The sequence below is a fragment of the Entelurus aequoreus genome, linkage group LG02, assembly GCF_033978785.1.
Source record: "Entelurus aequoreus isolate RoL-2023_Sb linkage group LG02, RoL_Eaeq_v1.1, whole genome shotgun sequence".
In the NCBI taxonomy this organism is placed as follows: domain Eukaryota; kingdom Metazoa; phylum Chordata; class Actinopteri; order Syngnathiformes; family Syngnathidae; genus Entelurus; species Entelurus aequoreus.
In genome coordinates this window covers 91740799-91755798 of record NC_084732.1, presented here as the reverse complement: position 1 = coordinate 91755798, position 15000 = coordinate 91740799, and the positions used below count along the sequence as shown (strand labels likewise).

Below are 15000 nucleotides of genomic sequence, written 5' to 3'. Positions count from 1 at the left end.
ATACTGTGGATAATGCATATAAGTTTAAGAGTTCTTTCTGTACTCATAGTCATGTTTAAAACAGCTAGGGTTTTTCCATTTGTAGTCTTTCTATTTTTTTTATCTTATGTCCGCAAGTAAACTATGTGTTACCTTGAAGGCGTGCACTGTAGGAGATGGAATACTCCCCTTTGTCTTATCTGCAGTCAAACAATGAAGCCGTGTTCCTTTCCGGACTGGTGGGGGCTTTCTTGATGTGCAAGAAGTTGGCTCTTCCGTTTGAGTGTCAGATCAACCAGAGTAGCCGATATGAATGTATTGGTTAAGCTGATCTCCTGAAATTTTCAGTAGAACTTGATAATATTCCTATTCTGTCTTGGTGATCCTTCTTACTCAGCATTTATGTCATCGAAAGAACTTGGGATTGACCAGTAACTTAGATTCCCTGGGAGGAAGAGCTGGTCGACGCAACAATTTGGGGGCTTCGTCCGAGATGACACGCTGGAGATTGAACATCTCTTGCACTCTTCTGGACAGACTCACTTGGCCAAACATAAATCAAGGTAAGCAGAGCCTTTTTGTAAAATCTGCATTAGGAGTCTGTCCTGAAGTCTGTAAGTCAAACACTGTTTTGGACCCCAGAGACAGAGTTGTAATATTGTAGTGTTGAGTGCATTTTTACCTTACCCGCCTCTACATAATAGTTGCAAATAGTGGTCAACTCACGTCATTGTGTCTAGATTACCGTGACGGGTTGCTTTACTGACGAGTGAGCAAATAGTCGGGTGTGGCTCACCCTGGGTTTTTGGTCTTCCCCAAAAGAGTAACGGGTTTGAAGTCCTCCGTATGGTACAGTAAATACTCCCTGGTTGTGAGATCCTTGTGACATTTATGTGCACTAAAACTAAGGAATGGGTTTGAGGCCATTTGTAAAAGTACAGTAAATACTCCCTGGTTGCGAGATCCCTGTGGCAATTAATTGTGCACTAAAAATAAGAACCGTGCGGTTGGAGGCCCTTCTGTACCATATGATAAATTCCGTGGCTGGAGGCCATTTGTACAAGAGAGACACAATGGACTGGGAGGTTGACCAGGGAAAAAAATGTGATGGCGGTTGGGATAGATGTGATGACTGGTTACCGTTTAATGATCAATTGAATGTGCTGTTGGTGACAATGGAATCCGCAGGGAGAGACAAAAAGGAAAGAGGGAAAGTTGTAAAGGAGATGACTCGGGCACAGGGCGAGGTGCCTAATGGGTTAAAAGAGGGCTTGCAGAACTTATGTGCTCGAGAATTTAAGCGTTTGACGGATGAGAAAAGAAAGTTAGAGGGAATAAAAGTAAGGGGGGGTTACATGGAAAAACGAAAAGCAGCGAAAGAACTGATAAAAATAGAGAAGCATATGAAAAAATGGACTGACTGGTCTTTCGCCTGTCGCGCATGCGCTAGATTATTCAAACGACCCGCCCAGACTTTGACTAAGCCACCGCCCTATGACGTGAAACCGGAATCGTCTTTATACCCACTTTTGACTGTCACAGGAGGGGCTTTGGTGGTCGAGCCAGAGAGGAAGCTATCTGGCCCACCCCCTACTCCAGTGACAAGCGCGGGCGGTACTCCCACGCCCCCTCTAAGATGGATTCCTCCTCCAAAATGTACACTGTCTCCTGAGTGTGCAACACCTCCTGTGCTTAGGCCCCAAAATAACAGCCGCCCAGCGGAAACCCCCCTGAATATGCCTAATCTGACTAGACCACAGATGGTGCCTGCTTCGACACCAATTCTTGACCCCTCACTTTACACGCCAGACCATTTTGTTGACAGAACCAAGTGTGCTCCTCCAGCAGATGGCAACCTCCCACGTGCACATCAGACATTTCTGGACAAAACACAACAAGGCCAGACTTTGTGGTCTCCAATAGCCGCTAGCGGCTCACTGGAAGGCTACATTGACCAAAGCTCACATGACCTACACGCATATAACACACGCTCAAAAAAGCAAGAAGGCCACGCATACCCACTTTTTCCTGACAATAGGGGACGATTTCAATATAAGCCTTTTGCCGTTGCAGACATGCAAGCCATTGTTGACAAACTCCCACCTGTATCTGAAGGATGGACTCTTTGGCTAAACACTTTAGACAAGCTAACGGCAGGATACACTCTCTCCGTAGCAGACTTTAGAGGCATTTTGTATCGTTGTGTTTCCACACAAGACGGACAAAATATGGAACAACAAGCAGGCCTAATGGCTGAATCTCAGGCCTTGCCGATAACACCATACATTCACGACATAGCTACCGCTATGCGTAGTCTCTTTCCTCTTCCGTGTCAAAATGCCACACCCACCTTTCAGTGGAAGGATGGTGAGTCACCTTATGAATTCATACACCAAGCAAAAGAACAATGGTCACGTGCTATAGGTGTGCATCCCAGTAAATCAGGGGAACACCGACAGTTTTTTAGACGAGCCGTACTTGACGCAATGCCAACTGTGGTGAGACGCGGGATGGATGCTAATCCTGACATACCGGTTCTACCTGGGAGAGGCATCTTATCCACCACATGCAGAATTGGACCAAGCAGGATGAGGACGATAAGGCTAGTGATAGAGCAGCAAGGAAACAACTCCTTAATTTACAGATCACTGAAGCTAAAAGGTCAAAAGAACCGAAAGGTCAAAAATCAGCTAAAGTATATTCAGCAGTGGGTGAACTTGCTTTTGAGCTCCAAAAGATGGAGGAAAGAATCCTCAACAAACTTGAAACCAGACCCTTAGGCTCGGGTGGTGGACGCGGCGCTCTAAAGTCAGTCCAGGGAAGAAACTGTTTCGTCTGTCACCAGCCTGGTCACTGGGCTTGAGACTGTCCGAACATTTCCGAACAGGAAAGGTTCCGTTATGCCGCCAGACTAACACGAAGCCGTGGCAGAGGGCGCCCACAGCAGAGCTCCTCCCAACAGCAGCCACGACAGCAACAATATCACGCCCCAAAGTCCGCCCTAGCACCTGGCGCCTCCGCCTACTTCCTGGGTGGCGACGCGGACCAGGGGGGGGTCTTCTGAAGCTGCCCACAGCAGGAGCCCCAGCAGGAAATATATAGAGGCCCCCTGCTGGACATAGTTGTCAATGGACAATGTTATCAGTTCATGATTGACACTGGTGCCACACACTCACTTCTGAATGCAGTGGTTCCAAAGAAACTGTGTGCTTCCTTTTTAAAGGTCGAAGGCTTCACTGGGGTCACAAGAATGTTACCTGTCACCAAACCACTTCCGGTTCAGATTGCTGGACACTCATTGAAGCACCCCTTTGTGGTCGATCTGCTTTACAAACTGTACCCTGACATTCAATATCGCACAGAAGGAACCTTCCTGGTGTTACCTGACGGCACAACCACCAAGCTGCGACACCATTATAAAGGCTCCTCCATGTTTGTGCTCATGCCTTGAGGTACCACAAATGGCTGACATCTACTGGACACGCCTCCTCCTGGGAACAAGTGAAGGACAAGGACTGCTCCAATTGTTCTATCAGTGAAGCCCTGGCTGACTGGACTGCGTCCGTATGTACCACCACCTGACCCGCCACATGTCACCTTGTATTATGATCGCCAATCTGATGAAAGTTACCAATCATTTTTTGACACCATAGCAGGAAAACAGTGGCCTTTGGCCTACACTCACATCTATGCTGGAGCTCAGGGTGTGTCCGCCCATGTTGACTTCACTCCTCAACAGAAAAAATGGTATACAATGGACGCTATGGCAGTCCCACATTGCCCTCTTGCTCTCTGTCCCTCCTACCAAGCCAAGGACTTGGGTCCAATGACGAAAAAGGGCGTATCTGCCACTGATTGGGTAGACACCCAAATAACACACTTGCAACATTCTGACTCAGTTGATATGTTTCGTATTTCCTGCTCTCAGTCTGCTGACCTCGGGGTTCTGCAACATCTTCAGGTCGCTCGAGAGCATGGGCGAAAGCGAACAGACCATCCTGAAGCTGCTGACATGTTAAACGCCCTCCCACTGACCGTCTGGTCTCAAGGTCCCACAGGTCAATGCGTCCCCTGTCTCTGTCAAAATTGACACCAGTTGTGTGGTACATGTTAGACAATACCCACAGAAACAACAAGCCATAGATGGCATTGCTGATACCATCTCAGGCCTTATGCAATCTGGAGTATTAGAGCCCTCCGCTTCTGAGTGGAACACGCCTATTTTGCCTGTTCCTAAACCTGGCACCTCCGTGTACCGGATGGTACACGATCTTCAATCAATCAATCAATGTTTATTTATATAGCCCTAAATCACAAGTGTCTCAAAGGGCTGTACAAGCCACAACAACATCCTCGGTACAGAGCCCACATACGGGCATCTTAGGGCCGTTAATGAAGTCACAGTGACCCCTCCCATCCCTGTTCCTAACCCTTACACAGCGCTCACCCATCTGACCACTGCGCACTGTTATTTCTCTGTCATTGACCTAGCTAATGCTTTCTTTTGCATCCCTATCGCTGAATGTATCAAACCTGTCTTTGCTTACACCTTTCAAGGTCAAAAGCTGAAGTACTTCCGCCTCTCACAAGGTTGGAAACTGTCGCCTGGTCTTTTCAACCAGCAGTTACAATCTGGCCTCAGTGGAGCTTCCTGACGACACCTTTGTTGTCCAGTATGTAGATGACATACTCATCGCTGCTCCCTCTCCTACCTCATGCCTGGCGGCCACCCAAGCTGTTCTTCAGCATCTGGCTTCAACGGGATACAAGGCCTCCCGTAAGAAATTGAAGGTTGCCCGTTCCCTTGCTCACTTCATGGGGCGGGAGATCTCCTCGACGGGGGTCTCCCTGTCCTCTGACCATCGCCAGTCTATCCTATGTCATCCTAAACCTTCCTCTGTCAAACATCTACAGTCCTTCCTTGGCTTGGCTGGTTTCAGCCTCTCCTGTATTCCTTGTTTTTCCTTGAAAACAGCTCCTTTTCGTGCCCTCCTCCGCACTGCTGGAGTCCGCAACTCAAATGCTGCCCTCCAGTGGACGGTTGAGGCCGAACAAGCTTTCATTAACCTCAAGCAACATTTGTCTTCTGCTTCTGCCCTTGCTGTACCAGACTACAAACTACCCTTCTACTTAGATGTTTCTGAGAGTGAAGGTACCGCTAACGCTGTCCTTTTTCAGAAACCTGAAGGGGGAGGTATGGGGGGACGCGTCGCGCTTTAACCTACGCCAGCATCCTGCTTGACCAATCTGAACTTCGACATCATACATGCTCGCAACAAGCTTCCACTTTGGCAAAACTGATTGATAAAACAGCACACATCGTCATGGGACACCCACTTACAGTCCTGACAAACCACACTGTCATTGCATATGTATCATCACATTTGTTTACCATGACGCCACTCAAACAACGCAGACTCATGAAAATTTTGCAACAACCTCACATAACGTTTACACACGAAGGAATCAACATGGCTGACAACATAAATAGTGGAGAACTACATCACTGCGAGGAGAGAGTTGCTTTGACTGATAAGATAAGACCAGACCTGTTGACCACACCCATCCCAGGCTCCCACTGGTTGTTCACCGACGGTTGTTGTTTCAGACATCCTCAAAAGGGATTGCAGGCAGCATGGTCAGTGGTGCAGCAGTCCAGCTCAGGAGAATGGGAGACCTTGGCCACTCAGACATTTGACGAACAGCTATCGGCTCAAAGAGCTGAACTTGTGGCTTTGACAGAAGCCCTAAAGCAAGGAAAAGACCAAAAAGTGACTATCTTTACAGACTCGGCTTATGCCTTCATGTCAGCTGTCATTGACCTTCCTCAATTATGGAGAAATGGCTTCCTAACTGCTGAAGGACATCCGATTAAATACAAGACAGAAATGGAAGCACTGGAAACAGCGCTGCTCCGACCTAAAAAGATAGCTATTGTCAAGTGCAAGGGACATAGTAAGGAACCAGGGACAGTAACTGATGGTAACAACTTTGCTGACTCTGTAGCTAAACAGACTGCTGGCTATGACATGACTGGAACTATCATGACTGCCACTGCCTGCCAGACAGAACTCCTACCTGCCCTGACTGACGATGAAATAACAAAACATCAGGGGCAGGCCTCACCACAAGAGAAAACCTTGTGGCTGAGACGGGGCGCTATACAAGACCCGAAAAGTCTTTGGCGAGGTCCCAATGGTCACCTGGCCTGGCCTCCAGGACTTAGATAGAAAATGCTCCGATGGGCCCACGGTCCCGGACACGTGGGGACAAAACAAACAAAAGCGAACTTGTCACTATGGCGGCACCTCTATTTTGAGAACATTGTAGACAACTGCGTCAGATATTGCGATATCGGTCAGGACTTTAACCCCAGGCCAACACTGAAACCGGAAATGGGAACCTTCCCCATTCCGGCGCAAAATGGTGAAGAATGGACGATTGATTACACTGACATGATCAATCCGGTACAAGGGAAAAGGTACCTGCTGACTTGCGTTGACAATTACAGTGAATGGCCGGAAGCAACCCCAACCTCAATGGAGGATGCAAAATCAGTAATTAAATGGCTTGTGAATGACCTAATACCCCGACATGGTTTCCCCAAAAAGATTAGGTCAGACAACGGCACCCATTTTAAAACTACTCACTTAGCCTTGGTCAAAAAGGCTCTTGGACTAGAACACAGGTTCGGCTCGGTGTACCATCCTCAGTCCCAAGGTAAGGTCGAAAGAATGAAACAAAGCATCAAGACAAAATTGGCTAAAATCTGTGCACAGACCAAATTGAATTGGATTGACACGTTGCCATTGGCTTTAATGGCCATCCGCATGTCCATGAATAAAACTGTTTTTTCACCTTGTGAATTACATACAGGTCAGCCCTTCCCAGGACCAGCAGCTCCCTTGGACGGAGGAATCAGCGTAAAGCCAAAATGGTACTTTGATCAAATTCAATTTGTGTAATAATTTCTCTGCACAGATTCGAGGGCAACAATCTACCACTCCAGGAACCCTTCCTCCCGTTGAGTGGGTCAGGGTCAAGGTCATCAAGCGCAAGTGGACGGAGCCCAGGTGGACTGGTCCCTTCAAGGTCGTGGAACGGACGTCCCATGCCCTTCGACTAGCTGGTAAAGGGGACACCTGGTACCACCTCTCCCTCTGCACTCCTGCTGAGGAACCTGCCACAGAAGGGGCCCAGAAGACGACGCACGAGAGAGATCTCCATCCGTTGAGCTGCCGTCTAGTTTCTCTTGCTTGTTTTCTGCATAGCTTTTTGCATCTTTGAAATAAGTGAAACATTTGATGTTGATCCCAGTTTCGTTACCTAAATTACCCTGATTTTGATAAACGAAAGACAGGATGTTACACCCAGCAGTATTCCCTGAGGGACTGGTGCTTGGGCTTGTTCTACTGTCCTTGTGCCTCAGTCCCTCCTTCCTGACGACAGTGACTGACAAGTGTCTTAGAACATATGGCGGACTTGAAATAGACTGGGTCAAGGGGGACAGCAAGACTTACTTTTTTGACCTGTGCAGTGTGATTAATTGCGGGGGACGTAATAGCAATTACCGTGGTCGTGACCTCTATCTTTGTTACGAGTCAGCCCTGGACCATTGGTGTCGGCAACAGACAATATATTCTGGTAGGTGGTGCCCCTCATGGGGGCACTTGACCCACTACACAGGGCATTGGAATCCCCCCGGCCCCTATTATCACAGCACCCCCCCACAATTCGAGATTATTATGAAAGGGATGACCTTTCAAAGAAATTTTGATCGTTACCAGAACCCCCTCGCCCTTACAATTGCCAAAATGGATTTCCTACCTAGTCCCTTTTATGTTGTTTTGGGGGTTGATCAGACTGGGACAGACCCTAAAGGGATTATTAAAATCAACGTCCATGAGAGGGCATGGACTACCTCTGCGCCCTCTGTAGCACCAAAAGTGCCACTCCACCTCGGTGACGTTTCAAAGGCTCTCACATCTGTGTATACTAACGACATCACCACCGAAGACCTGGTAACTTTGACCATAGGAGCGGGCGCAGACAACCTGTGGCTCAGGTGGATGACTAGCCTGGCCAAGAGCCAAGACCTAGGTGACTGTGTTGCTTGTTCCGCTGGACGGCCCTTTCCCCACACTTATCCCGCCCCTTTTAAGTTGGCTGATACAAATGGCTCAAACTGTCTTATTTCCTTGTTTTCTGAACCCACGCCGCCAGGTTGCGATTTGTTGGCTAGTGTGTACCCTCCTGTTGACAATTCCACCCGACTTCTTCCCTTTGTAGCCCAAAAGCTGAATTACACGTGTTTTCAATTCACAGGACCGTCTTCGTCCCCCAACAAATTGGGTGACATTGACCCTTCCTGGTGCACCAGACTGTTAGATGGCTCAAAAATAGGCCCTTGGGCACGGGCTGACTTATTTTGGTATTGTGGGGAGCACAGATTGTACATTAGAATCCCGACGTCAGCCGTTGGTCTTTGTGCTATGGTTAGACTGATGACCCCACTCACCCTAGTGGGTACCAAATTGACACCCCTTGGAACCCCTGTTTCCGCGGCCTCTCTAACTTCCCGCCGACGGCGCCATATTGTATCTCGGAGGAGTGTAACAGGCTCCTTTGATTTGATGAAAAACCCAGATGGTGTTTACTTTGATGCAATAGGACAACCAAGGGGGGTCCCCTCACAGCACAAATTGTGGTGTGAATCCTGTGCAAGTGCCGAGAACCTTCCTATCATTAGTGCTATTTTCCCTGTGACTGCTACTAAAAATGTAGAACGCATTAACTATGTTTTTTATAACCTGTTGAGACTGACCAACCTGACTCGTGACGCTGTTGAGGGACTTGCTGAACAACTTGCCCCAACCTCCCTCATGGCCGTCCAGAACCGCATAGCCCTTGACCGCATCCTAGCCAAGGAAGAAGGTGTGTGTGCAATGTTTGGCGACCAATGCTGCACCTTCATTCCTAACAACACCGCCCCCGATGGCTCGGTCCAGAGGGCCTTGGAAGGCCTCCGAGCCCTGTCTAAAGAACTTACTGAAGTTTCCGGTGTCTCTGACCCCTTTAAAGATTGGCTCCACAACACCTTTGGCAGGTGGTCTGACCTAATTAAGTCTGCCCTGGTCTCCACTGGAGTTTTCTTGGCTGTCATAGCCTCATGCGGATGCTTTATCGCCCCTTGTGCTAGGTCTCTATGCACCCGCATCATTGTTACAGCTGTCGAAGGTCAACCCCACCCTGTTTCTGGGATTGCTATGTCACTGAAGGGGGTCAAGCACACTTTCGAGGACTGTTAGTTTCCTTCCCTGACAATGACGACATTGACGTGGACTCCCTCCATCTCTCTTCCATGTAACTATGATTTGATTGTTTATTGCTAGCTTGCTCGAAAACCAAAACAGCACCTACTTTAATGTAGGGCGTGCTTTAGAAGTGTTGCTCTAGTAGGAGAGATCTTTTGGAGAAGATCTGAAGGGGGATTGTGGAGAATGCATACCGTATCTTTCGGAGTATAAGTCGCTCCGGAGTATAAGTCGCACCGGCCGAAAATGCATAATAAAGAAGGAAAAAAACATATATAAGTCGCACTGGAGTATAAGTCGCATTTTTGGGGGAAATTTATTTGATAAAAGCCAACACCAAGAATAGACATTTGAAAGGCAATTTAAAATAAATCAAGAATAGTGAACAACAGGCTGAATAAGTGTACGTTATATGAGGCATAAATAGCCAACTGAGAACGTGCCTGCTATGTTAACGTAACATATTATGGTAAGAGTCATTCAAATAACTATAACATATAGAACATGCTATACGTTTACCAAACAATCTGTCACTCCTAATCGCTAAATCCGATAAAATCGTATACGTCTAGTCCAGTGGTTCTTTACCTTGTTGAAGGTACCGAACCCCACCAGTTTCATATGCGCATTCACCGAACCCTTCTTTAGTAAAAAATAAAATGTTTTTTTTTTTCAAATTCAATACAAAGTTATATATTTTTGGTAACACTTTAGTATGGGGAACATATTCTAAGTAACAAAGACTTAATTTAGAGTTTTTTGGACACTAGGGGAACATATTCTAAGTAACAAAGACTTAATTTAGAGTTATTTGGACACTTGGGAAACATATTCTAAGTAATAAAGACTTCCTTTAGAGTTATTTGGTTAGGGTTAGGGTCAGGGTTAGAGGGTTAGGGTTATAATAAGGCCATGCCGAATAAGGCATTAATAAGTACTTAATAATGACTAGTCAAGAGCCAATATGTTACTAATTTGCATGTTAATAAGCAACTAATTAATGGTGAATATGTTCCCCATACTAAAGTGTTACCATGTTATATTACTGGTGCACAAAATGAACCGTGCATGAACATCACCTTGTTCAAACAACAAAACCAACACAGTGCATAAACTCACAACAAATTACACACCTGCAAACCAGTCAGCTGTTGCCGTATCCGTAATACGCCGATAGGGAGAAGTTTGTATTTACACGATGAGTCGGGTGTGTTTTGACCTCCGCCGAACCCCTGAGGCCGACTCACCGAACCCCTAGGGTTCGATCGAACCCAGGTTAAGAACCACTGGTCTAGTCTCTTACGTGAATGAGGTAAATAATATTATTTGATATTTTACGGTAATGTGTAAATAATTTCACACATAAGTCGCTCCTGAGTATAAGTCGCACCCCCGGCCAAACTATTAAAAAAAAACGCCACTTATAGCCCGAAAAATACGGTATATGTTTAAGAGTTCTTTCTGTACTCATATTCATGTTTAAAACAGCTTGGGTTTTTCCATTTGTACTCTTTCTATTTTTTATCTTATGTCCGCAAGTAAACTGTGTGTGTTACCTTGAAGACTTGCACTGTAGGCGATGGAATACTCCTTTTTGTCTTATCTGTATTAGAACAATTAGGCCGTGTTCCTTTCCGGACAGGTGGGGGCTTTCTTCATGTGCAAGAAGTTGGCTCTTCCGTTTGAGTGTCAGATCAACTAGAGTGTGAATGTATTGGTTAAGCTGATCTCCTGAAATTTTCAGTAAAACTTGATAATATTCCTATTCTGTCTTGGTGATCCTTCTTACTCAGCATATATGTCATCAAAAGAACTTGGGATTGACCAGTACCTTAGATTCCCTGGGAGGAAGAGCTGGTCAACGCAACAATACATACATACAGTCGTGGTCAGAAGTGTACGTACACTTGTAAAGAACATCATGTCATGGCTGTCTTGAGTTTCCAATCATTTCTACAACTCTTATTTTTTTGTGATAGAGTGATTGGAGCACATACTTGTTGCTCACAAAATCGGAGAACTTTCCTCCAGAAGGTCTTATCTTTGTCCATGTTATGTCAGATGAAACAAAAACTGAGCTGTTTGGCCACAATACCCAGCAATATGTTTGGAGGAGAAAAGATGAGGCCTATAATCTCAGGAACACCGTCCCTACCGTCAAGCATGGTGGTGGTAGTATTACGCTCTGGGCCTGTTTTGCTGCCAATGGAACTGCTGCTTTAAATGGGACAATGAAAAAGGAGGATTAACTCCAAATTGTTCAGGACAAGCTAAAATCATCTGCCCGGAGGTTGGGTCTTGGGCACAGTTGGGTGTTCCAACAGGACGATGACCCCAAACACACCTCAAAAGTGGTAAAGGAATGGCTAAATCAGGCTAGAATGAAGGTTTTAGAATGGCCTTCCCAAAGTCCTGACTTAAAGGTGTGGACAATGCTGAAGAAACAAGTCCATGTCAGAAAAGCAACACATTTAGCTGAACTGCAGCAATTTAGTGGTCAAGTGGTCAAGCAGAAGCTTGTGGATGGCTACCAAAAGCGCCTTATTGCAGGTCAACTTGCCAAGGGACATGTAAGCAAATATTAACATTGCTGTATGTATACTTTTGACACTCACATTTTCAGTAGAGCCATAATAAATTCATAAAAGAAGCAAACTTCATGAATGTTTTTTGTGAGCAACAAGTATGTGCTCCAATCACTACATCACAACAAAATAAGACTTGTAGAAATGATTGGAAACTCAAGACAGCCATGACATCATGTTCTTTACAAGTGGATGTACACTTTTGACCACCACTGTATGTATGTATGTGTGTATATATATAAATATATATATATACATATGTATATACAGATTTGATTATGATACGGATTTTTACGTACAAATCTGTAGATTTTACAAGAATGAACTGGCCACTCAGTCACCTGAATTTTACTGTAAAATGTACAGTGTTTTCCACTGTTTTTTTTACGGAAAAATAACCTGGCAGCTTAGTTACCAGAATTTTACTATAAAATGTACAGTAGTTTTTACAACTTGTTACTATAAATGGAAAAACAGTGCCACTTTTTTTTTTTATTCTGACAACTGAGCAGCCGGGTTTTTACTGTATTTTTTATTTTTTGTCCTGTCCAGCTTCCCAGACAAATCATATAGTTGATGTAGATGCCCGGCTGTTCACATTTACTTTACAAAAGAGAAGTGTAGGATACTTGTCTTGTTGCCTTATTTGTAGGGATGTCCGATAATGGCTTTTTGCCGATATCCGATATGCCGATATTGTCCAACTCTTTAATTACCGATACCGATATCAACCGATACCGATATCAACCGATATATACAGCCGTGGAATTAACACATTATTATGCCTAATTTGGACAACCAGGTATGGTGAAGATAAGGTACTTTTTAAAAAAATGAATCCAATAAAATAAGATAAATAAATTAAAAACATTTTCTTGAATAAAAAAGAAAGTAAAACAATATAAAAACAGTTACATAGAAACTAGTAATTAATGAAAATTTGTAAAATGAAGTGTTAAAGGTTAGTACTATTAGTGGACCAGCAGCACACACAATCATGTGTGCTTACGGACTGTATCCCTTGCAGACTGTATTAATGTATATTGATATATAATGTAGGAACCAGAATATTAATAACAGAAAGAAACAACCCTTTTGTGTGAATGAGTGTAAATGGGGGAGGGAGGTTTTTTGGGTTGGTGCACTAATTGTAAGTGTATCTTGTGTTTTTTATGTGGATTTAATAAAAAAATTAAAAAAAATAAAAAATAAAAATAAAAAATAAAAAACCATACTGATAATAAAAAAACCGATACCGATAATTTCCGATATATACATCTCTACTTATTTGTATTTGACTTTATTAAATGTATTTATATTATCATTTGGTGCAGCCGGGCCGGAGCAGGAGGGGATAGAAAAAGAAAAAAAGGAAGAGAGAGGGGGAAATAGTGGGGACAAGAGGGGTTGTTTTTTTTACTGTAAAAAAATGTGGTACCGTTTTTCCATTTACAGTAATACACCATAAAACATCATCCGTAGATTTTACCGTAAACACCTGGAAGTTCAGTCGACAGAATTGGACTGTAAAATGTACGATGGTTTTTACAACATATTACTGAAAATGGACAAACTGCACAGTTTTTTTACTGTCAGAAAATGTGGTAGCGTTTTTCCATCTATAGTAATTAGGGATGTCCGATAATATCGGACGATAAATGCGTTAAAATGTAATATCGGAAATTATCGGTATCGGTTTTTTTATTATCTGTATCGGGTTTTTTTTTTTTTTTTTTTTTAAATCAACATAAAAAACACAAGATACACTTACAATTAGTGCACCAACCCAAAAAACCTCCCTCCTCCCATTTCTTTCTGTTATCAATATTCTGGTTCCTACATTATATATCAATACAGTCTGCAAGGGATACAGTCCGTAAGCACACATGATTGTGCGTGCTGCTGCTCCACTAATAGTACTAACCTTTAACAGTTAATTTTACTCATTTTCATTCATTACTAGTTTCTATGTAACTGTTTTTATATTGTTTTACTTTCTTTTTTATTCAAGAAAATGTTTTTAATTTAGTTATCTTATTTTATTTTATTTTTTTAAAAGTACCTTATCTTCACCATACCTGGTTGTCCAAATTAGGCATAATAATGTGTTAATTCCAAGACTGTATATATCGGTTGATATCGGTATCGGTTGATATCGGTATCGGTAATTAAAGAGTTGGACAATATCGGAATATCGGATATCGGCAAAAAGCCATTATCGGACATCCCTAATAGTAATACACCATAAAAACATCATCTGTAGATTTTACAGTAAAAAACTGGAAGTTCAGTCGACAAAATGTTACTGTAAAATTTACGGTGGTTTTTACGACATATTCCTGTACCAGGAATTCTGACAACTGAGCTGCCAGTTTTTTACCGCGAAAAATCCTTTATTGATGCATGTTATTTCCAGGCGTTTGTATAATAGTCTGTAGGTGTGCGCTGACATTGACGGGCGACCGACACCAGGTGTGCAACGCCTCTCACCTGAAGTCAGGTGTGATCAATTCAAGCTCAGCCACAATCCTGAACCATGAATGATTGAATAATGGGTGGAGCACACAACACGTAGCAAGTGCAAATACCACCTTTGTGTGAGCGTGTAGATCTCACCTTTGACTTCACAAACCATTACTGTGTCAATACTGACAATGTGCAGGCGTGCACACAAGGAGCAGCTCTGGCTTCAACTCATAATATCAGTGGAGAACATTTACAATACACAGTGATACTTGGGGAGCAAAATAAAAACCTCGGGTGGTCTCACTCGCTAGCATTACCAAACCTGGTGTTTCCAAGCATGGCTGGGAAGAAAGTGAGTGTGAAGGACAGTGCTGAGGAGAAGAAGTGGATGATTTTCATTGAATCAAAAGAAATAAATCATTAAAAACATGACATCTAAACATTTATCCATGAAAATATGGAGAAGCTACTGATGGTGTGTTTGACAGAGAAGTCCACTCTCCATTATTATTATTACTACATTCTGTTATATTGTTTTTAAACAAGGTGTATTATCTTAAAGTTTGTTTTTCCTCTTGAAATACATGTAACATGTTAAAATGGCGATGTTTTTTTCGGGGGGGAAACACCAATTAAATTGATTTGAATTAATTTTC

The 15000-nt window shown here is 43.8% G+C and overlaps 1 protein-coding gene across 2 annotated transcripts in view; it reads right to left on the bottom strand.

Moving 5' to 3' along the window:
• rbms1a (RNA binding motif, single stranded interacting protein 1a) overlaps nucleotides 1–15000 on the bottom strand; it is a 67802-nt gene that overhangs the window by 15305 nt on the left and 37497 nt on the right. The window lies entirely within an intron of this gene.